This window comes from Mesoplodon bidens, assembly GCF_964165515.1.
Source record: "Mesoplodon bidens genome assembly, chromosome: 1".
NCBI lineage: Eukaryota > Metazoa > Chordata > Mammalia > Artiodactyla > Ziphiidae > Mesoplodon > Mesoplodon bidens.
Window position 1 is genome coordinate 207,994,883 of NC_138176.1, and position 23,218 is coordinate 208,018,100.

Here is a 23,218-nt window from a genome sequence, read left to right on the forward strand (position 1 = left end):
GGAAGCCCAATTCAGGATATATTTTGGAGATAGGACTATAAAACCTAATAGTGAAATGGATGTGAAGCATGAATGAAAGTGGGAGAATCAAGGATTACTGTAGATTCTGATTGACCTGGGAAAAAGTGGGAAAGAAACAGGTGTGAATGGGTGAGTTAAAACCTCTGGTTGTCTGAGATGCTGACTAGTGCCCCAAGTATAGAAGTAGCAGTTAGAGAGATGAGTCTAGAGCTCAAGGTATGGACAGGTGAAATGAATTTGGGAATGATCAAGACAGAGGAGGTATTTAAAGCTATAGGTGTGAATGAGGTGCCCCTGAATGTGGAGAGAATGAGATAAAAGAGAACCTAGAACTGAGCAGATGCTCCAGTGTTTCCATGCTGGCTAGAGGAGGAGACCCAGCAAAGAAGACCCAGAAGGGGCTGCGCATTGCATATTTCCTTTCTCAGTGATGCAGTCGGTGAGGGGTCCTGAAAAAGGAGACATGTACAAGAACTCAAAATAACAAATTCTAGACGTTGCTTAGATAAGTGATGAAAGTGCCCTTGTGCACATATTTGAGCTTCATGTGAAGCTGATTCCAGTTCTAACAGTAAATTTCCATCTTGACCTTGAACAAGGTTCTTTACATTTTTTAAATCTCAGTTTCTTATATATGAGATAGAATCAGAGATAGCAGTCTTTTGTGCCAAGGGCATATTCGTTATGGAAGAGATGTTATATGTGGCAATATTTTGAGCTACTAGAGAACAGTCCTCCATAAAGATAAGAGAGTAACAGTATGTAAAATAATCAAAGCCATAATCGGAAAAGTTCTATGTCCTTATATACCACAGTTCTCAATAAGACTGAGTGTTCTTGTCAGAGCCATATTTTTTTTAAAGAGCAAAACTATCCAATTTGAATAATGCATTGAATCCCATTTCTAAACTCACAGTGTGTCCATTTTGTAGCATATATTAGCCTCATTGCTAATATTTCTTTAGACAGGTATAATAGAACTAATGTACTGAAACATGGCCTTCATTTATTTTCTGATTAACCTTTGTTATGCTCGACAGTGAATCACATCACTAAAGTACCAGATCTAGATTATGACCTTGATTTCTTGATTTAGAAAAGTGAAAAGAACAAAATATATTTTTTTATAAAATCTAGGTAGAAGAAATGAATTATTACAAATATATGTTGAGTCCCTTGAAATTCACATGAACTTTTAAAATATCTTTCTTATCAAATAAAAGATCAACTAAAAATCAATATCTTAAACAATGCAATATTAAAAACATGTTTTTCTCTTTCTTGATCAAATACAGTTGGTCACCTCAGGGAATAACTGAGCTATCATTTCACCAAAACATGTCACACCAGCATCACAATATTTTTCTTAGGGAAAAAAAAAGAACTGAACCAACAGAGAGAAGTTGTGCTTGCTTTCACTTACACCAAAGGGCGTGATGAAGAGAATATAGTTGGAGAAAATTAGCACAGTAGCTATAAGCAGAAAACATCCTCAAGTAGAGGAGAAAGAATTTCCAAATATAAAGCTTGTTGTAAGAATGTATAAACAGAATTGACATTCTCATTGGCACTATTAATTAAAACACATTTTCACACAAGCCTTAATATTTCAAATACTTGTTGGGGTTTTGTGTTTGCAGCATGTTCATTGTTCAATATGTCATATGTCAAATGCTAAAGTAGTGAGGAAAATGTTCAAAATTCAGATTCAAGCTACCAAACTTTTGAAATCAGTGTCTAGTGCCTGTTGATCAGATCTACATGTGGGGGAGAAATTTGACTAATGATAAATATATCCATAAGGAGGGATTTTATGTGTGCTCCACAGAATTTTATTCATCCAAAGGAGTGTTTTATCACACTGGATTGTTGAAGTTCTTGCTCATGTAGAGGAGAGAGGTTTTCTGCCAAACTAATTAGTTAATGTAATTAGGAAAACCAAAATGTGTCAGCCTACTGCAGTGTTGAGTAAAGAGTATGAGTAATTCTATTTTGTTATCCCTTCTGGAAGAAAAATAATAATAATGCAATGTGGTAGAATGAGCACATGTTTTCAATCAGACTGACCTGTGGTCAAACTACATATTTGCTTTTATTTGCTCTGCAACCCACCTGAATATATTATTCTATTCCCCTGAACCTTATGCATGAAATCAGAATAATACCTACATCACAGACCGTTGGGAGGACACAATGAAAAATTGCCTAACCTGTTAGTTCACTCATTTTTTACTTCCCTGGCTCTTTCTAAGGTTTGTAAATATATAGATTTCTGTACATTTTATAAAGAAAAGATACAAATACACCTCGGATGACAAAACACTCTCATAATCTGGTAAATCTAAGGCAAAGGCTATAAAGGTAGATGTCCTTAGAGAGGAATTTCAGATAGCTTCCCCTAATATTAAGCTTATGCTTGGATTTTACAGAGGAGATCTCTACTTTAAAAGACTGCACCGGACACTTTGATCTGCAATATTTATGAGAAAGTTCATCCTTATAAGGTGTTGAAAAATATGACTCCTTATGACTTGTGTTCACGTGTGTTTATTCTGCCCTCTGGGGGCATTCAGACATTTGAAGACAGCTATATGTTTATATTAAGACTTCACCAGGGGGCTTCCCTGGTGGCGCAGTGGTTGAGAGTCCGCCTGCCGATGCAGGGGACACGGGTTCGTGCCCCAGTCCGGGAGGATCCCACATGCCGCGGGGCGTCTGGGCCCGTGAGCCATGGCCACTGAGCCTGCGCGTCCGGAGCCTGTGCTCCGCAACGGGAGAGGCCACAACAGTGGGAGGCCCGCGTACCGCAAAAAAAAAAAATAAATAATGTGTAGAAGGGAACAGGTAGTGCTGTGGTGGAAGGTTGGTGGGGGATGGAGGTTTGATATGCAAGTCCAACAATTCTCCTTTAGGGAGGTGACTTTTGAGCAAACCTGAATGAAGTAAAGGAATAAGCCAAGTGAGGCCTAGTGAGACAGTGAGCCAGGAAGAGGGAATGGCTAACAGAAAAGGCCCGAGGTGAGCTGAGCTTGGAAGATGTAGGGAGAGCAAACCATCCAGTGTACCTGAAGAAGACTAAGTAAGGTTGGTGGGTAAAGCAGATTTAGGCAGGGGCCAGATGACCTAGGGCTTTGTAGGCCATGGCAAGAGAGGCACACAGTAAAGCACCTTGCCTAAGGTGACAGAGGTAATACCATTTTTCTCTAAGCCTCATGGATCTTAATCACATTGCTGCTTATTATAAACAATATATTTTACTCATTAAAATTCCATCCGATTTTTTGGAAGTCAACAAAAAATCACACACTGATGGCTTATGTCGAGCTTCCTGTCAACTGAAATATTTAGGTGTGTTTTTTTATGGGAACTCATTCGTTTGATTCCAGGCTCTCCTGTTTTTAATAACTGATTTTCGAAGAGGTTTTCATTCTTATCATTTTTGTTAAAAGAAAATTCAGAGAGCTTTATTTGATTTGAGTATTTTACTGAGTGCGAAACAATCTGTTCACAAACAGAATTCAAATCCAAAACTGATATGAAGCTCAGAAGCATAACATTACAGGATGGCTTATGAAGTGAAAGTGAAGACGTTGTTTAATCTTTACAATGATTGGTTATTACAGTGAGGGTTACCACAGCAGGAGATTACTTAAAAGTGATTATCTCATATCATTTGAGGAAAATGACTTAAATTCCATTTATGATTATCAAAGGTATTTACAAAAATTAACCTAAGTCTCGCTACTGCTCATGAAATAAGCTAGACTAAGTTTTGCTTATGTGGCTTAACTGTTTTTTGTCTACTCAGGGGCTTTTCAAGCCTGTCTCCATTTTATTTTAGCATATTTCACCTTGCTCTTTTCAATCTTCTTATTTACTGATTCTTCCTCTCAGCTTTATGTGTTCAAATAAACTTGCTTTCTATGTCTTCATGCAAGATTCTAATAAAAATGGTGGACAGAAAAGAGGACAAGATAGTTTGTCCTGACTAATACAGATGGCTGCAGGTTGTCATAAGTCTACTAAATTATCTTTAAGGTAGACTGGCCCAAATTACAAAACACATTCATTCTTAAAAACCTCTTCCATGAGTTTATTAAGGAAGATTTGTCTAAGGGTCCACAACATTCTCATGAACTCCTTGCTTAGTACATTTATTTTAAAAAAGGAAAATTAGGTTAGTTTGGCATGACATGTTTATCGAACACAGGAAAACTAATAGTTTTTACCACATGTATTTCTAAGATGTTAAAACAATCTTCTTAATCACCTGTCCTAAAATTGTGTTATGGATAAGTGGCATGCTTATTCAACTGTAGGTTGTAGTTATTATCTGTTTAAAAAGTGAGCCAGCCTTTATCTATCTTACATCCTATGGAACCATTACTAATCCACATAAGTTCTTGAAATATTAGTGATGACAGTTCTATCTATTGGATATAAGATGTTTGGATCTAAGGGGTTACAGTAGTAAGGTTTAGTCTTACTATCTCTCGATCTATCTTGAAGCAAAAAATTCCCTTGTACTTATTTTGTTCTGCCATTTCTTTGTTGAATTACTATTATTAATGAAGAATGTAGAAGCAAAAACAACAACAACAAAAAGGAACTGGAAATCTACTCAGTTACCTTTTCTTCTTCATCATGACATTATCTGCCAGAGGCTGAGCCTAGTCTCTTCTTTGTTCTCTTTGCAGCAAACTTGATTATAAAAGTCTTTTTTTCTCCTTTAGATTTTATCCCAGTTCTCATTACATTTGGATTTTAGCCCACTTGACACTATTCTCAGAAGTTCAAACCTTTCTTTTCTCTCTGCCCTTGATTAAATGTTCTTTTATTTCTTTTTTCTATACATATATTTAAAACATAGACTTATCATGGACTATCCTACACTGTTATATTGCTTTCGTTAGATATTTCCCCCATTTTGTTCTTTAATTACAGTGTTTTTGTTGTATTATAAGAAGAAATGTGTTTAGAAGCTTGTTCATCTTGAGTGGGCTTTATATGTTGATTGGCCATATAGTTATGCTTATGCTTATGTTTTCTCTGAGCATTTAGAAATATGATTTTCACTGTTTACGACGTTTGGGATGTATGTCAAAATACTCTGTGAAGAAGGGAGGGGACTCAGATGGTAAATAGGTAAAATAAGATTGGCCACCTGTTGATAACTGTTGAAGGTAAATGATGAGTACATGCTGGGTTAGTACACTATTCTCTACTTTGAAATATTCCATAATAAAAAATTTAAAACAAAAGAGATAAATTAGTACCAGCTTTCTAAACCTCACAAACCGAAGCCCTATTAATGCATACATTTAAACCACCAATTTCATGGAAATCATGAACATGAGTTGAAATTGTTCTTATATGGTGTTTATCATATTATTTTTATATTTGTAAAATATGTAAATAATGTAAATGTTCAACTGTAAGATACTAATTAAATAAAACTTGGTACTTATGATGGAATATATTGAATCATTAAAAAGAAATTGATAGGGCTTCCCTAGTGGCACAGTGGTTGAGAGTCCGCCTGCCAATGCAGGGGACACGGGTTCGTGCCCCGGTCCGGGAAGATCCCACATGCCGCGGAGTGGCTGGGCCCGTGAGCCATGGCCGCTGAGCCTGTGCATCCAGAGCCTGTGCTCCACGACGGGAGAGGCCACAGCAGTGAGAGGCCCACGTACCGCAAAAAAAAAAAAAAAGAAGAAGAAATTGATAGATTTAGGTAAGTATGTACAAATTTTAAAATCTTTATTAGATATATATATTCTTATATTTATTCTTATATTTACTGGATATTATATATATATATATGTGTGTGTATATATACATATATATATAATCTGTACCGTAGACTCACCTGTTTCTTAGCTTTCTAAATGGCATATATCCTGTTGACATGCACTGCAGGTCCTCTTCTCTTAAACCTGTTTCTTTCTATTGAACATATTGAACCATTCCATTTTTTCATTTTGGTCCTGAGTTGCGACTAATCTCTTTTTTTAAAGTTAGCATTCAGTCATAAAGACAAAGTAAACAAGCTTCTCCTTTCTGAATATACCATATAGATCTGTACCAGAAATAAAGCTGGCACAACAGTTCTAGTGCTGAAAATATCTATCACATAGCTTTATTTCTTAAAAATTGTGTTTGAGGTCCAGAAAAAAACATGCCACATATTATGAATTGAATGAGATATATCAATAGACATAGTAATACATTTTTTAATCTCATTTCCACAAAGCAAATCCATATCTAGAAGGAAACGTGGCCATGAAGTTCTTTGTAGGCTTGTTTTACTTAAGCCTTTCAGAGTCTTGCTGCAGAGATTAGCTTAAACATTTGAAAGAATGTGTGCCATGAGGAAAAGCTTTAATTATGGTTGGATTATACTAATTTATTTTTATCTATCAGGTTTAGTTTGACTATACTAATTTATTATCTCTCAGGTTTAGTTTGATCAAATTTACCATTTTTATAAGCTTCTTCTAGTATTAACAAATATGTGTACGAGATGTTACATTTTAACATTGTGACACTGATTCCAAATCTATGAAATAAATTAAAATTTGTTTTAAAACAAAATAAAATTTTACAGTGGTAAATGAATATAGAGAAACCTAGCCTACTCAGCTACTATTCTTTTAGGAATTAATATAAAAAATAGAAAATGTTATTAGGCCAGATAGTCAAATCCTGGAGAAAGAGTTTTTTAAAAATCTGTATAAATTTAAAACTGTTCCATAAAAATTTGTCAAAGCCTAAACTTCCCTGACTTTGCATGATTGACATTCTTTAAGGGAGAAAATGAGCACTCTGGTGCGATCTGCCTAATGGATGTCTTTTTATTTGTTTCCATTGTTTCATTTTCCTTTCCTATCTTTCAAATGCTCCCAACTTGAAAGGTTTATTCTATTCTATAGGTTGAGGGGTCTTTCAACGAGAAAGAGCTTTGGATAGGAAATAAAGTTAGGGTTGCACTGAATGAACTTTCCAGCAGTCAGCTTAGATATTTGTCAAAAGTAGTATGACATTTGGCTAGGTAAGTGACAGTAACATCGACTTGATTGTCTTAATGTGTCGACAGCACACAAAAGCTCAAAATATGCTTTTTATTAAGTGGATGGTACCCCCCGGCTAAAGAATAATGAGTGTACTCTTTGGGGGCATCTTTTCATTATTTAACCTGCCATTCCATACTGTATGTATTAGAAGTAGACACCACAGTTGTCTGGTTTGAAAATATAGCTCTTATAAATCAGTGTCTCTCTGTGTAACAGAGATGAGGTAGCTTTTGCAGAAAGTAAATGGGGGGTTGAATAAGGGTTCTGAAACTGAAACTGTAGATGTCAGGAAAATCCACCACCAAATTACAAGTATATGCCACTGTTTCCTTAATTTATGCATGAACCAATTTGTAACTGCTCACCTGATGATCTAGATTTTAGCATCCCATAAAAAACCTTTAGGTCAAATAAATATGCTACTTTATCCTTTAGAATGATAAAACATATAATTAAATGCATTTAAAAAATAGAAACATTGGGCCTCCCTGGTGGCACAGTGGTTGAGAGTCCGCCTGCCGATGCAGGGGATACGGGTTCGTGCCCCAGTCCCGGAGGATCCCATATGCCGTGGAGCGGCTGGGCCCGTTAGCCATGGCTGCTGAGCCTGCGCGTCCGGAGCCTGTGCTCCGCAACGGGAGAGGCCACAACAGTGAGAGGCCTGCGTACCGCAAAAAAAAAAAAAAAAATAGAAACATTAAATGGATTTTTCAATAAAGGTACATGAGTATAAGAGGAGATACTAATGAATACAAAGCATATCTAATTACAAACTGCACAAGAAGTACATAATGTAGATCCCTCTATAATACATGCAGTCTAAGATTCTGTCTATGGGCTAAGATTTAAAATGCAGTATTCAGTTACTTATTTTTGTTCATTTATTTTAAGAGTAGTATATTTAATTGTTCTTGAATTTAAAAGAATAAAAAGAAACAAGTAAAAATGAGGAATTATACAACTTTGTATAAATGTCTCCTTCCTGAGAAGATGCTACTTTGTAAAGATTCCTTGAAAGTAAAATAACAGCAATGAAGATTATGAATACCTTTAAGAAATGAGTCAGTATGCTTTAAAAAAAAATCTACCACAGTTAATAAAATTGTATAGAACTTATACACACACACACACACACACACACACACGAGTACAAGTAAAACTGGAAATCTAAATGAAAGTGGTAAATTTCATCAATATCAATATCCTGGTTGTGAATATGTGAATATTGTACTATAATTTTGCAAAATGCCACTATTGGTTTTGGGGAAGCTAGGCAAAGTGTACAAGGGGCCAATCTGTATTATTTCTTACAGCTGCCTGTGAATCTATAATTATCTATAAAAAGTTTAATTAAAAAGAAAAATATCTACATTTTTAATAGGTATACGTTTAAATTTTCAGGTAACAAAATATGGTCAATTGTTTTCTTAAATGAAATCTAGTTGGTGTACAATATTATGTTAGTCTCAGGTATACTACAGTAATTTGACATTTGCGTATATTGTGAAATGATCATGATAGGCCTAATAACAATCTGTCCCCATACAAAGTTATAACAGTATTATTGACCATATTCCTTATGCTATATATTACATCCCCTTGGCCTATTTATTTTGTAACTGGAGGTTTGTATCTCTTAACTCCCATCACCTATTTCTCCCCACCCCCATCCCCTTCCCTCTGGCAACCACCATTTGTTCTCTGAGTCTATTTTCATTTTGTTTTATTTTGTTCTTTAGATTCCACATATAAGTTTAATCATATGGTCTTTGTCTTCCTCTGTCTTACTTAATTCACTTAGCATAATACCCTCTAGATCTATCCATGCTGTCACAAGTGGCAGGATTTCATTTTTTATGGATGAGTAATACTCATTGTATGTGTGTTATATATATATATGTGTGTGTATATATATATATATATACATATATTTTACATCTTACTTATCCATTCATCTAACAGTAGACATTTATGTTGTTTGCATATCTTGGCTGTTATAAAATAATGCTGCAATGAACATTGGTATGTATATATCTTTTTGAATTAGAGTTTTGTTTTCTTCAGATAAGTACCCAGAAGTGAAATTGCTGGATCATATAGCTGTTCTATTTTTCCCTTTTTTTGAGGAACCTCCATACTGCTTTCCATAATAGCTGTACCAATTTACAATCCACAAACAGTACACAAGTGTTCCCTTTTCTCTACATCCTCACCAACACTTGTTATTTGTGGTCTTTTTGGTGATAGCCATTCTGACAGGGATGAGGTGATATCTCATTGTGGTTTTGATTTTCATCTCCCTGATGATCAGCAATGTTGAGCATCTTTTCATGTGTCTGTTGGCCATCTGGACGTCTTCTTTGGAAAAATGTTTATTCAGGTCCTCTGCCCATTTTTTAATGGAGTTGTTTGGGTTTTTTGATGTTGAGTTGTATGAATTCTTTGTATACAGTTGACCTTGAACAACACAGGTTTGAACTGTGTGGGTCCACTTATACCAAATTTTTTTCAGTAGTAAATACTACTGTACTCTGTGATCTATGGTTGAATCTGCAGTTGGTTGAATCTGTGGATGCAAAGCTATGGATACAGATGAGCTGTGTATATGGAAGGCTGAATGTAAGTTATACCCAGATTTTAGACTGTGTGGAAGGTCAGCATCCCTAAACAATATGTTGTTCAAGGGCCAACTGTATTTTGGATAATAGCCCCTTATCAAATATATGGTTTGCAAATATTGTCTCCCATTCAGTAAAGCTTTTTAATTTGATATAATCCCATTTGTTTATTTTTGCTTTTGTTTCCCTTGCCTGAGAAGACAGATCCAAAAAAATGTTGCAAAGACTAATGTCAAAAAGCGTACTGCCATAAAACGTCTGAGTTTTATGATTTCAGGTCTTACATTTAAGTGTTTAATCCATTTTGAGATTTTTTTTATATGGTGTGAGAAAGTAGTCCAGTTTGATTCTTCTGCGTGTAGCTGTCCAGTTTTCCCACCACCATTTACTGAAGACGTTCTTTTCCCCATTGTGTATTCTTGTCTCCTTTGTCGTAGATTAATTGACCATGTTAAGTGTGGATTCACTTCTGGGCTTCTCTGTTCTGTTTCAGTAAGCTTTCTCTCTCATCTCAGAGCTCAATATCATAGGAATGGGCATAGTTCCACACAGTCATTCGGGAAACCAGGCTTTTTCCTTCAGTTGATTTCTCTTTTTCCTAAGGCATCAGTGACCTCTACCATATTCCCACACCTGGCTGGCCCAGGGGTGGGGGGAGGAGGGAGAAGCGGGGGTAGAATATAGGGGTTGGTGGAAAAGGAGGTAGTCAGGACGATTTGGGAGGTCCAGTGGGGTTAGGAGACAGGTGTGGGGATGGTATACAATGCTTCCAGCCACATTAAGGTGGCAAGAACTCAGTAACATGGACTCATACCAAGGCAGGTGAGACAGTGTACTTTAGCTCTGTGCCTCGGAGGAAGAGGAACCAGACCTGGGGAGAGGAGAAGCAAATAGCAGTTCTATCTGCATTTCTTATTGGCTAAACATGTGTTCTCTTTGGGTCCATAATTGAATTATATATCTCTGCAAGTTAAACAATTGCTCTAGAAATTCAGATAGATTTTGATTAATAGGTATTTGTTGCTAAAGTGACACTTCATGATGTCACTAAGTCATAGCAACCTGCAGTAGCTTTGATGATTCTGTGACATTACAAGAGCCTTCTGGCCTTTAAACTGCCTTTATTTATATTGCCTGACATGTGATGGTCAATTTTCTACTCATGTAGCTAAGCAACCCTTTTACATGTGCCATAACAGCAGTAAAAAAAAAAAAAAAAAAAAAAAAAAACCCACAATTATCTATGTAGATATCTGTCACTAAGTTCAATAACTTTAAATTTCTGTAATCATCAACGTGGTTTAAATATGCACTCTTTACAGCATATTTAAAAATAAGATGAACTCATTTTCTAGGTGTGTATTCTAAAGGACATGGTGGTAATAGCACCCATTGCTCAGGCTTTCCGTTGCCTCAACTCTGTCCTCAGACCTAGAAATTCTCATTGATCCAGACATGTTGCCTTGCAGGATGTGTATGGCTAACCATAGCTGTAATATTGATGACTCCTGCAGGACCATAGTTCATTTGATTTGTTCCTTCTTATTCCTGACAGGGAATGTTAAAAAAAGAAAAATCAGCTTGGGACTCAGCAATGCAATGGATTTAAAACTACCTGACACAGCCTTGCTGTATGACCAGTTTACAGAATTCTTAGAGCACCTCTCTTTGATTTTCAGAGCAGAGCCAGCTTTTTTACAGTGCATTTTTCCAATGTTTGAATACCAGACATATAGATGGATGGTTAAGTGCATGGATTCTGGAGCCAGACTACCTGGGTTCAAATCTTGGCTCTGTCACTAATTAGCTATGTGACTTGGGCAAGTTTTATGTCTATATGCCTCAATTTCCTCATGTGAAATGTGGAAACATAAGACCGAATTCATGAAGTTTTTATGACATTTAAATAAGTTACTATTTGTGTATTTGTTTAACGTGTGTGTTTATTAAATAATTGGGGCCTATTTTTCTCATTGATTTACTTCATCTTAAAACCTAAGCAGGAGACAGAGGATGTAACTAATATTCACTCAAGTGCTTGTCCTACTTTAGGAGAGTACCCTTCTGGGCTCTGCTGACCAGTACACAGTCTCCTTGTAATTCATGATGCATTCGAGATAATACATATTCACTGCCCAATTCTGGATATTTTTTGTAATGGAATAAAAACATTTTAGAAGATGATTTCTATTCAAAATTTAATATCACACAAACACCTGTATGAAGATATTCACAGCCGTTCTAATCACAATAGCTCATACTGGAAACAACCCAAATACTCATTATTTAGAGAATGGAAAAGCAAATAATTGACAGAATACTACTCAGCCATGAAAAGAAACAAATTATTTATACATGCAACATGCAGTATCATGGGTGAATCTCAAAAGCATTAAACTAAGCCCAGGCTCAAAGGTAAAATACAATGTGTTTCCACTTATAATTTATTCTAGAAAAAGTATAACCATGGTGACAAATCAGTACTTGCCAAGGACTAGAGATGGCAGAAGGGGATTGACAGCAAGAGAGGGTGAGGGAATTTTTGAAGGTGATGAAAATTTCCGTAGCCTGACTGTGGTCATGATTACGTGAATAGACACTTTTCAAAACTCATCATACTGTACAATTAAAAAGGGTGAATTTTATATAACTTATAGATTAAGAAACCTGACTTTGAACATTTTAATACTTGCTTTACACTTTCTATCTCAACTTTCAAGGTTATATAATCAGAAGCATGCTTAAAATATCTGCAAAAATATCTTCCTTTCTCAGCGCTGGAAAGTGTGGTCTGTAGAGCAGCAGCATCACTAGAGTTTTCAGAAACACTCTTTCAGGCTCCCTCCTCTTTGTCCTCCTGTAGACCTCTCAGCCAGAATATCTAGGGGTGGTACCTAGGAATCTGTGTTCTAACAGGCCCTTTAGTTATGCCAGAGTTTTAGAAGCACTGATGGCCTATAAGAAAATAAAGAAGTACAGTCATTATTCCAGTATTAAATATACACTTCAGGTATATTTAAATCTGCTATCTTTATTTCTCCACATTGTAATGCACACAGTAACTTTCTGGTTAATACATTATTGCATTATAGTGTCATTTTATTAACTGCCCCTTAGACAACTTAAGTTGAAATACTAGCTGGCATTGCGTTACCAGCACATTTAATAACGCTGTTACAAGGCAACAATAACTAAATTTCCAACTTCTCTGACAAAGAGTTGGGAAAGATGTCTTCTTCTGACCTCAGAGGAAAGCTGTGTCCACATTTCACAAATATTAAAATGTAAAAAATAAAAATTTAATTGGTCTCAGAAGTGTATATCTCTCATAAAATCCCCTTATCTAGGATAAGAGGAAATAATGATTAACTTTGAAGAAAAGGCTGAAGTGAGACAAGTAGATAATGAGAAGTATACATGCACTATGTTGGGAAATGAAAGGCACAAACCTGACAGATACTCTCACTCTTGGAGCCAGACTTCCTTTGAACATTGATGTAACTTTTGCCTGTGGCTAGCTGAGTGGTCCATTCTTCTCCTCCGATGGAAGAATGGAGCAACCTTCTGGCCAGGGTCCTTGCCACATTTTCAGCATTGTTGGTAGATTTTAGAGGGAGTCCACACTCACTTTATGAACAGTTAAAATGTGTTTGGAATTTAAATGTATAGGTTGTCTAGGAATTGTCTTCTGGAAATTGACCTTTACTGTGTTTCATTATACCAACTGACAATAGACGGGCATTCACAGAAACGAACTCATTCGCTTTTTAAATTCTTTCTTTATTCAGGTTTCTTGACAAATTACAAAGGTATGAGTCAGAGAACCAGGCTGAAATAGACTTAATCTGTTTCTGCCTGACTTGGGACAGTGTACTTAAGCTCCCCAAGATTCAGTTTCTTCACCTATAGAGTGGAAATTATAGTGACCTTGCAAACATGGTCATTGTGAAAATTAATGGGATATCTTAGATGGTGTTGATTATCTTTTATTATTCTTTAATAAATATATATTGAGAGTCTCATCTGTGTCAGGCACTGTATTCCCTAGGAAGAGGAAGGCATGCAATTAAATTAAAACATGGTCTTCCCCCTGAGGAGTTCCATGCTTCTCAAATGAGGGTGGTATTGCCTCTCCAGGAATTTTTAAAACTGTGAGGGATATTATTAGTTATTAAAAAGACAGGGTACTGCTGACACTGCATGCCTAGGGATACTGAAGCTTCTAAAATGCATGGGACAGACCCCCAGTCTGAGCATCAACAAAAATTTATCTCACCCAAAATGACGATGCCACTCCTACAGAGAAACAGTCTAGTAGAGGAGGCTGACACATCAAACAACTAATATAGTAACAGGAAAGTAAATGCTATAATAGATGCAGTAAGAGCATCATCGTCATTCGTATCATCACCATAATTGTAATACAGTGATTTACAGCTATTTACAAGGTATCTTACAACATCATTTCATTTAATCCTTAAACCATAAGGGAGGGTATTATATATCTGTGCTTCTCAAACTTTAATGTGTGTAAGAATCAAATTGGGTGGGGGGGCTTCCCTGGTGGCGCAGTGGTTGAGAGTCTGCCTGCCGATGCAGGGGACGCGGGTACGTGCCCTGGTCCGGGAGGACCCCATATGCCGCGGAGCGGCTGGGCCCGTGAGCCATGGCCGCTGAGCCTGTGTGTCCGGAGCCTGTGCTCTGCAACGGGAGAGGCCACAGCAGTGAGAGGTCCACGTACCGCAAAAAAAAAAAAAAAAAAAAAAAAAAAATCAAATGGGGATCTTATTAAAATGAAGATTCTGATTCAGTAAGTTTGGAGTGGAGCCTTTGGAACAAATCATGGGCAGACCACACAGAAGAGCATGTTACATGCAATTGTAGCGGGCACTGCTGGTGCTCTGCCTAGAGCCCCCGAGACATTTGTCAGCACTGTTGTGCTTCCTCGCTCTCCTGCCACCACTCCGTCTCTACCCCGACCCGAGATTTACTGTTAACACTTGTACCTGCTACTCCCCTGGGGAGATGCTCTAGGGCTACTGGGAACTGCTTTGCCCAAACCCATATCAGGCTGGAAGTGCCTGGAAGTTTAGGTCTCCCTGGAATAAACTTCAGTGAGTGACTGGTTGGTATGAGAGCATGAAAGCCCAATTTCTTTACCAAGTCAGGGCAAACTCTGAGGCATCACTTCGTAGACTTAGTCCTCTTGCAGAATTGAGCTAAAGCTCCCCTCTTCCAGACTTTGCCTAAAATCACACCCTTCCTTGCCTTTCCCCTGCCCTGCTTCTGTTAGTGCCTTTGAAATTTTTCATGCAAACACTTTAATAAATCCCTTGCATGTGGAGCTTCATCTCAGTTTCTGCTTCTGGAGGATCCAGCCCTGAGAGGTCCTCAACTCTTCTCTTTTCCTCTACTCATGCATCCTTTTGGCTCCCCCTCCAAATTGCATCCCAGATGTACCTTCATTTGAGTAGTCCAGCTTTCCACAAGACCATCCTTGGACACAGATTTCAGAAATAGTGTAGAAAGAGTTGTGCCCTTTTTAGCTCCAACCTGAAATGTTAAAGCCTTAAAGTGAAAAATTCATGAAGCTTTTAGGATAATCATTCAGACTAGTGAAGTTTAGCCACATCACATCATCTGTAATTAAATTTTGCTTATAAAGTTATTAGGGAAGAAAAGTTTAAGTCCAGCTGAAATTAAGCCTATTTTTTAAACTAGTTTTTATTTTATGGGAAAAGCAATGCCTCATAATGCATATCTCAATGTGGAAAAGTATTAAATGAAAAGTTAAAAAAATTTACAAGACACTTAAAAGAGGAATGACTCAGTGAGTTACAGGAAAGGCATAGATGAATTTGTGACAATAAGAAGGCAGAAAGCAAATTTTCAGGAACACAGGCTAAGAATCATACTCTCCATACCCGTAAGCCTTCTCGATCACTGATGAAAGGAAAGATAGTGGACAGATCAGACTTGATGGCAGACAAGATTTTGTGCTATTTGGATATATTAAGATTGTTTAAGCTAATTTTAAATGACTTAAATATCAGACAGCAAATGAGAAACTGATGGTTACAGGTTGGCCCTCCTCTCTGGTAAAAGGTCAAGTTATATTGCTTGAAAGATCATCTGGCCTGGACTATGAAATGGTATGTTTTCATTTTATTCAGAACTTATTCATGTGTTGAATTTTAGAAAATGGTATAAAGATGTTGGAAAAAATCTTGAAATACTTGATATATATACATTACATATTTAAAAATGTGAAAACCAGTGAAATTCACATTCTCAAAAAGTTGTAATCACTTAGAAGGCAAGATGTGAAGCATTTCATCTAACCTATCAAGATGATCCAAGATAAAGTTAGTTTAGATGTACGACTATTTGCTCTACCATTTTCCATGATATGCTCTGAGTTCCCTTGTGGGCATTTGGGGTAGGAGTTCATTTTTCAATCATTTTCTTCACTTTTTAGACACACATATAATTCAGTACAATTTTAGAGACCTCATTATATTATCACTTTGTCCTCTGTGATCCACTTTCTAAGTGTTAACATCTTTCCTATTTGAATACAGAGTAATCAAATAATAATGAGCGTGCCAGCCTTCTGACTGACATATATCTACTGTCTTATTTTAACTAGATCTGAAAAAATGAAACAATTCTAATAAAGTCGGTATGGTAAATATGATAGATCGACTCATTTTAGTAGAGGAGACTTGGAAATGGAGTTCATTTCCTCATCACCTGGTTTTCCACGGGCTACATCTCAGGCACATCACCACACCCACAGCAGCATTTATTCTCATTGATATAATTCCTTCTCAGATCAGATTATGGAGGGAGGAGTTGGCATATTGGACCCTCAGATATAACAGTGCATAACACATACTTTTATGAACTGGAAGCTTTTACTTATTTTCTCAGGACTGTATCAATCTACAAATTTAAAAGACTAGAGAGTTTTAATGCTTAATTTAACCGCAAGATACATGGATATTATATTATTCACCCCCAGAGTGTCAGCTCCACTAGGGCCTGGATCTCTGTCAGTGTTGTTCACTGATGCATGTACTTAGAACAGTCCTTAGCACCTCATAGGATACACACACACACACACACACACACACGTATATAGAAAGAGTGTGAATAAATATATCACAAACTGGCAATCCGGTATTCCAAGGCAGGACTGTATTGGATTAACTTTGTGTTGTTATTTTTCTTTGCTGCCTGTGTGACTTTGCTTATATCTCCCTATCATTTATCGCTAGGCCCCTATTGTACACGGTTCTTTTAAAGTACTTTGAGTAAGACTGGAATTTTGAGGTGCCTTTTCCCTCCCCTCTGAAACAAGAGAAAGAAAACTAGTGCTGACTGATTATCGGTTATATGCCAGACACAGTGTAGACGTGTTAAAGTTCGTGCTTGTATTAAACAGGGCAGGCTGGAGTGGGTCTAATGGGACCTGGCTCTATCCTCCCTTTATCTTCATAACAAAGCTGTCAGCAGTTGGGACAGCTGCAAACAAGATTGCTACAGGGTAACCATGAATCTATTTAAGAATCAAGACTAACTTGATGGATGAGAAGGACATCTATGGGATTCTTTCTGCCGATCCTGCTTAGAAAAGCACAGACTGTCCTTTAATATTGCTATTGCTGGACTTCTTTATTCTTCAGAAGGAGTTCCAGTTTCTCTTTATGTGATTTCTACGAATTGGGGTGCTAATTTTTTAGTATACCTCTAGTATGCTAAATCGGAAATCATAGCTGTCCTTCTGAACAGAACATGTACCTTTGGGAGCTTTGCAAAATTCATGTAGCCCTTCACATCGCTGCAGAAGTTTAGAGTTCCATGTGTAGAGAAAGCATTGTGGAAGTAATTCAGGGTTTGGAGCCAGACACATATAGATTTGAATTCCAGCTCTACAACTGGCTAGCTAAACTTAACTGGACCTTAGTTTATTTATGAAGTAGGGTACTTTTTATTTTTCAGGACTATTGCAAGAATTAGAGGAAATCATGAGCAGTTCCTTTGAATATAGTACATACTTAATAAAGATACTATAATGATTGGAAGAGGGTAAGGGTAGGACATGGTAATTGTTTATCTTTAGATGTCTATTGCCCACTTTGCCATGTATACCAAATAAGGAGGTTTGGAGAGTGATTTCAACTCATAGCTCCTATTTAATGCTTACCTTTCCTCCAAGGCTCTGGCTATGCCATCCTGCACTGATCTCTTCCAACATCATTTGTCCTTCCTGTGGTGTAAATTGCATGCAACAACATGTCAGGAAGCCTGTGTTAAATACGAATTTTGCTGTTCATTCACCATCGGACCTTGGGCAAGTCAGTTCAAGTTCCTGAGTGTCAGTTTCCTTCTTATTAAAATGATTGTGGGCTTGTATTGAAGATTAAATAAGATAAAAAATGAAAGATGCCACAAACTTTAAAATGCTTTACAGGTTGTCTCAGTTATTCATGGCTGTGTAACAAATCACCACAAAAAGTCAATGAGTTAAAACAATAGTGATTTATTATTTCTCGCAATTCTAAAGTCTGGGCTGGGATCAGCTGGGCAGTTCTTCAGCTCAAAGTGGTGTCAGGGGCTGGCTCCTTCATTCACCTGTCTGATGCCTTAGCTGATGTAGGGGAGCAAAATTTGCCACCCAAAGTGTCTTTTTGGCATGAAGATTAATTTAGGCTGATTATTTTTAAGAAACAGAAGACTGGGGAAGTCTTTTTTTTTTTTTTTTTTTTTTTGTAACCTCCCTCTTAGCTGCTTAAAGAATTTAGATGAAGAGCCTGTTGTTGTTCTGGAATAGAGCTATCACCAAAGATATCTGCAAAGAGTAGGGGCTAGTTGTAGTGGAGGAGAGACCAGAGTCCACTTTCCCATTGTTTCTGCATGGCCCAATAAACATTTGTTTAACAAACAGTTTGCTTTTTCATCTCCATATGAATTGCCTTTCTCCCTTTGAGGTCCCAAACCACTACCCCCAAGATCCTCTTTTGTCTTTAGCTGAAGATGGTATTTAAGGTGAGGGTTCTGTCCATTTTGGTGAGTTTATTCAGTTTTCCTGGGTCTCTCCCATGTATGTATGTTATTAAATTTGTGTTTTATTTTCTTATCTGTCTCATGTCAATTTAATTCTTAGGCCAGCCAGAAGAAGCTAGAAGCATAGAGAAAAGTTTCTTCCTCACTGACACTGACATGGCTGGAATAGGTGAGGCCTACCTGGGTGTATCTATTACCACATGTCTTCTCTGGCAGGGTAGCCAAGCCATTTTGCATGGTGGCTCAGTGATCCAAGAGAGCCTCTTCCAAGAGGACAAGCCTCAAGCCTCTGCCTGCATTAAGCCTTAAGCCTCTGTAACCTCACACAGTTACAGCCACTGTGTGAGGTGACTACACAAGTACACAAACACTGGGAAGTATAGGTCACTGAGGGCCCCCAATGTGACAGTCTACCACACCAGTGTAAGCAGTAATCGATAGTCTCACTCCACTTCTACTACATTTTGGCACCTGCTTTGCTTCTCTTTTTGGTGGGGAGTTTGTGTGTTGTGTATATCTTGTCATCCTATTGTTCCAAGGAGATTACAAATTGTTTGATGGCAGTGACTATGCTCCAGGGTTATTTTATGTTCTCACAAAGATAATATTATAGTATGTGGGCTTTGGAGCCTTCACAGACTAGGTCCAAATCCTTCCTGAGTCTGCCACTTACCAGCTGTGTAGTCTTAGGCAGGTTACTTAACATCTCTGAGCCTCAGTTTCCTCACGTGCAAAATGGAGTAATAATAGTTTCTTCCCTCACATGATTGTTATGAGAATTATATGAGCTATTATGGGGGAAAAAAAGAACCGCTCCCAGTCCAGAATAAACTTTAAATGTTAATGTTATAATATTTTATTAATATAAAGATAGCCTGGTGCACTGGTTTAATTTGTGTCTGATTTCTCATCCCTGAGTCCCAGTCTAACACCTCAGGAAAGAATGGATTTCTTGAATAACTAATATGGAAATATTTTATAGCCTGAAAAATTGTGAGAAGCACTTACAGATAAAATAAAATCAAGTCTGTATTTTAACATTACATTGCACAGTTAAGTTAAGCCTTTGATATTTTTGTTCATCACTCTTCCCAGTTAAAAAAGGAAGAAACTATTTTGGTTACATCCCTAACCTTTTTGAATATGGGTAGTCATATTTGATACTTTAAGTTAAATATGTGTTAAAGTAGTTATGCAAAGGTATTATAATTAAGAAGCTAGTGACATTTACTGAAACTTCTTTGTAGACTTTACTTGCCTGTAATACTCCATGATACAAAATGAACAAGAATACTTCGACTTTATTTACCTGTAAACATTTTAGTGTATATGTTGCGACCTAAAGGCACTCTCTGAATTACATTCAGGTTATTCCTGCCAGGATACTACCCTCTCTAGTGCTTAACACAGTTACTTTTTTTTTTTGGTACGCGGGCCTCTCACTGTTGTGGCCTCTCCCCTTGCGGAGCACAGGCTCCGGATGCGCAGGCTCAGCGGCCATGGCTCACGGGCCCAGCCGCTCCGCGGCATATGGGATCCTCCCGGACCGGGGCACGAACCCGTATCCCCTGCATCGGCAGGCGGACTCTCAACCACTGCGCCACCAGGGAGGCCCAACACAGTTACTTTTGAACAAGGGATATAGCTGGCAGCATCGAGCAATCGATTTTCTACTCACATTCTCTCCTTTCCACCCAGTGAATTTTCCTGCCTATGGGCAGCGACAGTTGTACCCTCTAATTCATTCCACTGTTCCGCCCTTCACACCCACAAACAGAAGTCTGCTGACAAAAGAAAATACCTTCTTTTGGGGGAAAGATGGGCGAGGTTAGACCACAAAATGTCACTGTAATAGGGATCAGGACAATTAAAAAGTTTAAATATTAGATAAATTTATTTAGCAAACTAGCTTAATTAACTTTTGGTATTTTTTTCAATAACACCATAGGTATTTGAAAACCTTTAAAGTATTAATTAGCTCTCCTGCATTAGGAGCTATTAAATTCTCCATATATTTTTCAAATATAGAGAATATTGTCCATGTGAGATACAAATAATTTGCAAACATATTTGCCCTCGACTTTTTTTTTTTTGCGGTACGCGGGCCTCTCACTGTTGTGGCCTCTCCCGTTGTGGAGCACAGGCTCCGGACACACAGGCTCAGCAGCCATGGCTCAAGGGCCCAGCCGCTCCGCGGCACGTGGGATCCTCCCGGACTGGGGCACAAACCCACATCCCCTGCATCGGCAGGTGGACTCTCAACCACTGCGCCACCAGGGAAGCCCTGCCCTCCTTGACTTTTTAACAGGCCTATATTGTAGTCCTTTGATATAAGTGTATTTCTTTTTGTTTTTTCTCTTGATGCAAGCATCTTCTTTAAGACATATGCTTTCTACAAGAAAAATAACATATATGTGTTTTAGCGTTCAATGTATAATTCAAGTGATTCATGTATTGGTTGCAGGGCAGGAGCCCAAATAGAAAGTGTTAAGAAAAGGGATACAAGTTTTCTGGTAATGGAAGCATGAAAGAGAAGGAAAATGATGAAACAGATTTTTTCTATTTTCTTACTCATCTAGGAAAAATAGTTTAGAAGTGTATTCAAATTGGGTAGGCCCGCATTTTTAAAACAGCAGGAAAAATTATACAAATCAGAAGTTTGCTCGTCTTTCACCGCAAAATATATCTCTTGACCATTATTTGGTTTAGTGTATATAATGAGCCTATGCTATTTTTTCCTTTCTCAAGCATTTATTATGTTCTATGTGCCTGTCATACAGTGCCTCAAATATCTTAAATCCTGGTGTGACAGAGAAATGTGAATGAACAGGTGTAAAAACAGTTACGAATTTCCTGATAAACGTCTGTGCTTTGTAAACGAGGGGGTGGACATCAGAGAACTGTTGTAAAAGCATTTATAGAGGAGAAAGCACTTTTAAATTCAAAAGTAGACACTAAAAACCCACAGTGATTAAGGGATCCTTTTAGTTCAAAAATATAAAAAATAAAAGGGAAGAATTTGAGTTAACCAAAGATAAAGCAAATGATAATTTTCCCCCAAATTAAGTCAAGATTGATAATATTAAGGATGATAACTGAGGATATTTTTTCGTGCATTTATTAAAGTCTCTGAAATTTTATCAGGAAATGTTTTCCAATTTTGTAGAGAAAAAACAATTACAAAAACCCCAACTTGGTGCATATTTATTCATTCAACAAATACTCATGTAGCTTCTGCTACCTACCAGCTACCACACGAATTATTGGGAATAAAATGGTAAGAGAGAAGCCAGAGCCCCTGCCCTCATGGAACTTAATGTGAGCATGAACCGAATGTTAACCTCAAGTCTTCTGTCAGTCCCTTTAAGAAGTTAAATGATAACAGGCCAAGAAAGCTCCTGTGCTTTGTAAAGTATGCAAGCCGTTTTATCAGCTTTCTGGAGAAGTCCTAATATTGTCAGGGAGCAAATTTGTATTTAATATCTACTTAAGTCAGGTCATATTGTTTTCTTTTTTGACTTTAAGAAGAAAATGTGATTGGTAATAACAATAAAATGGGCACAATGATTTAGAAGGGAGTGTTTATGCCAAGGAAATTACAGAGGCAGATTAAGATTTGCAAGGAGATGGCATTTTTCCAGTAATTGCTCTCTGCATGTCTGTGCAGCAGGTTTGATTCAGGGCCAGCTGCTGTTTGAGAGCTTCTTTGCTTGCAAAGGGAGGTCTGCTGCATTACCTAATGATGTTTGATCTGCTCTTCTGTGGTTTCATCTTAACTGCCATAGTAACACTAACAGTGCTAGCCCACACCGCCATCAACATTCCGGAGAAGGCTTGCGCTGCCTTCTCAAGACTGCCCTCACATCTGCTGTGGAGCATTCCCAATTCATCAGATGTATACTTTTAAAAAATGCTTTCCTGGGGAAGGAAAATAAGTATTTGAGAGATGACTATGATATCTTTTAGCCTACTGCGCAAATTTTAATTGCTTTATTATAAGAGCATTTCCAGGTTTTGTAGGGCCTAAAACTTGTACAATTATAGGAGGGAATACTACTTGTTAAAAAAAGAAAAAAGCCAAATTATATATTCAGAATTAGAAACAAAGATGAATATTTACTTTGAATAAAAAAGAGATCACATTGCATTACAAATTTAAGAGCGCTGATACACACCATAAGTATCACAAAATCCAGAAAAATAACCTTGCATTGTTTTAATTAACTGTCAGACACACTTCTGTAATAGTTTTTCCTTCTGATTTCCTATGTGTATATTCATTGATTTCCTCTTTACGAAGGACTTTGTAAGATAATTTTCTGTAGTGAGATTAGAAAGATAACTCCATTTTTCCACTAACATGGTGATCAAAATCAATTTTTTTTTATTATTGACAGTTTAAAATAGCTTCTTCCAGCTTCACAGCTCATTATTGGT

The 23,218-nt window shown here is 37.3% G+C and overlaps 1 protein-coding gene across 3 annotated transcripts in view; it reads left to right on the forward strand.

Moving 5' to 3' along the window:
* GRID2 (glutamate ionotropic receptor delta type subunit 2) overlaps window positions 1-23,218 on the forward strand; it is a gene marked incomplete at its 3' end in the record, with an annotated part of 1,358,095 nt that overhangs the window by 1,130,470 nt on the left and 204,407 nt on the right. The window lies entirely within an intron of this gene.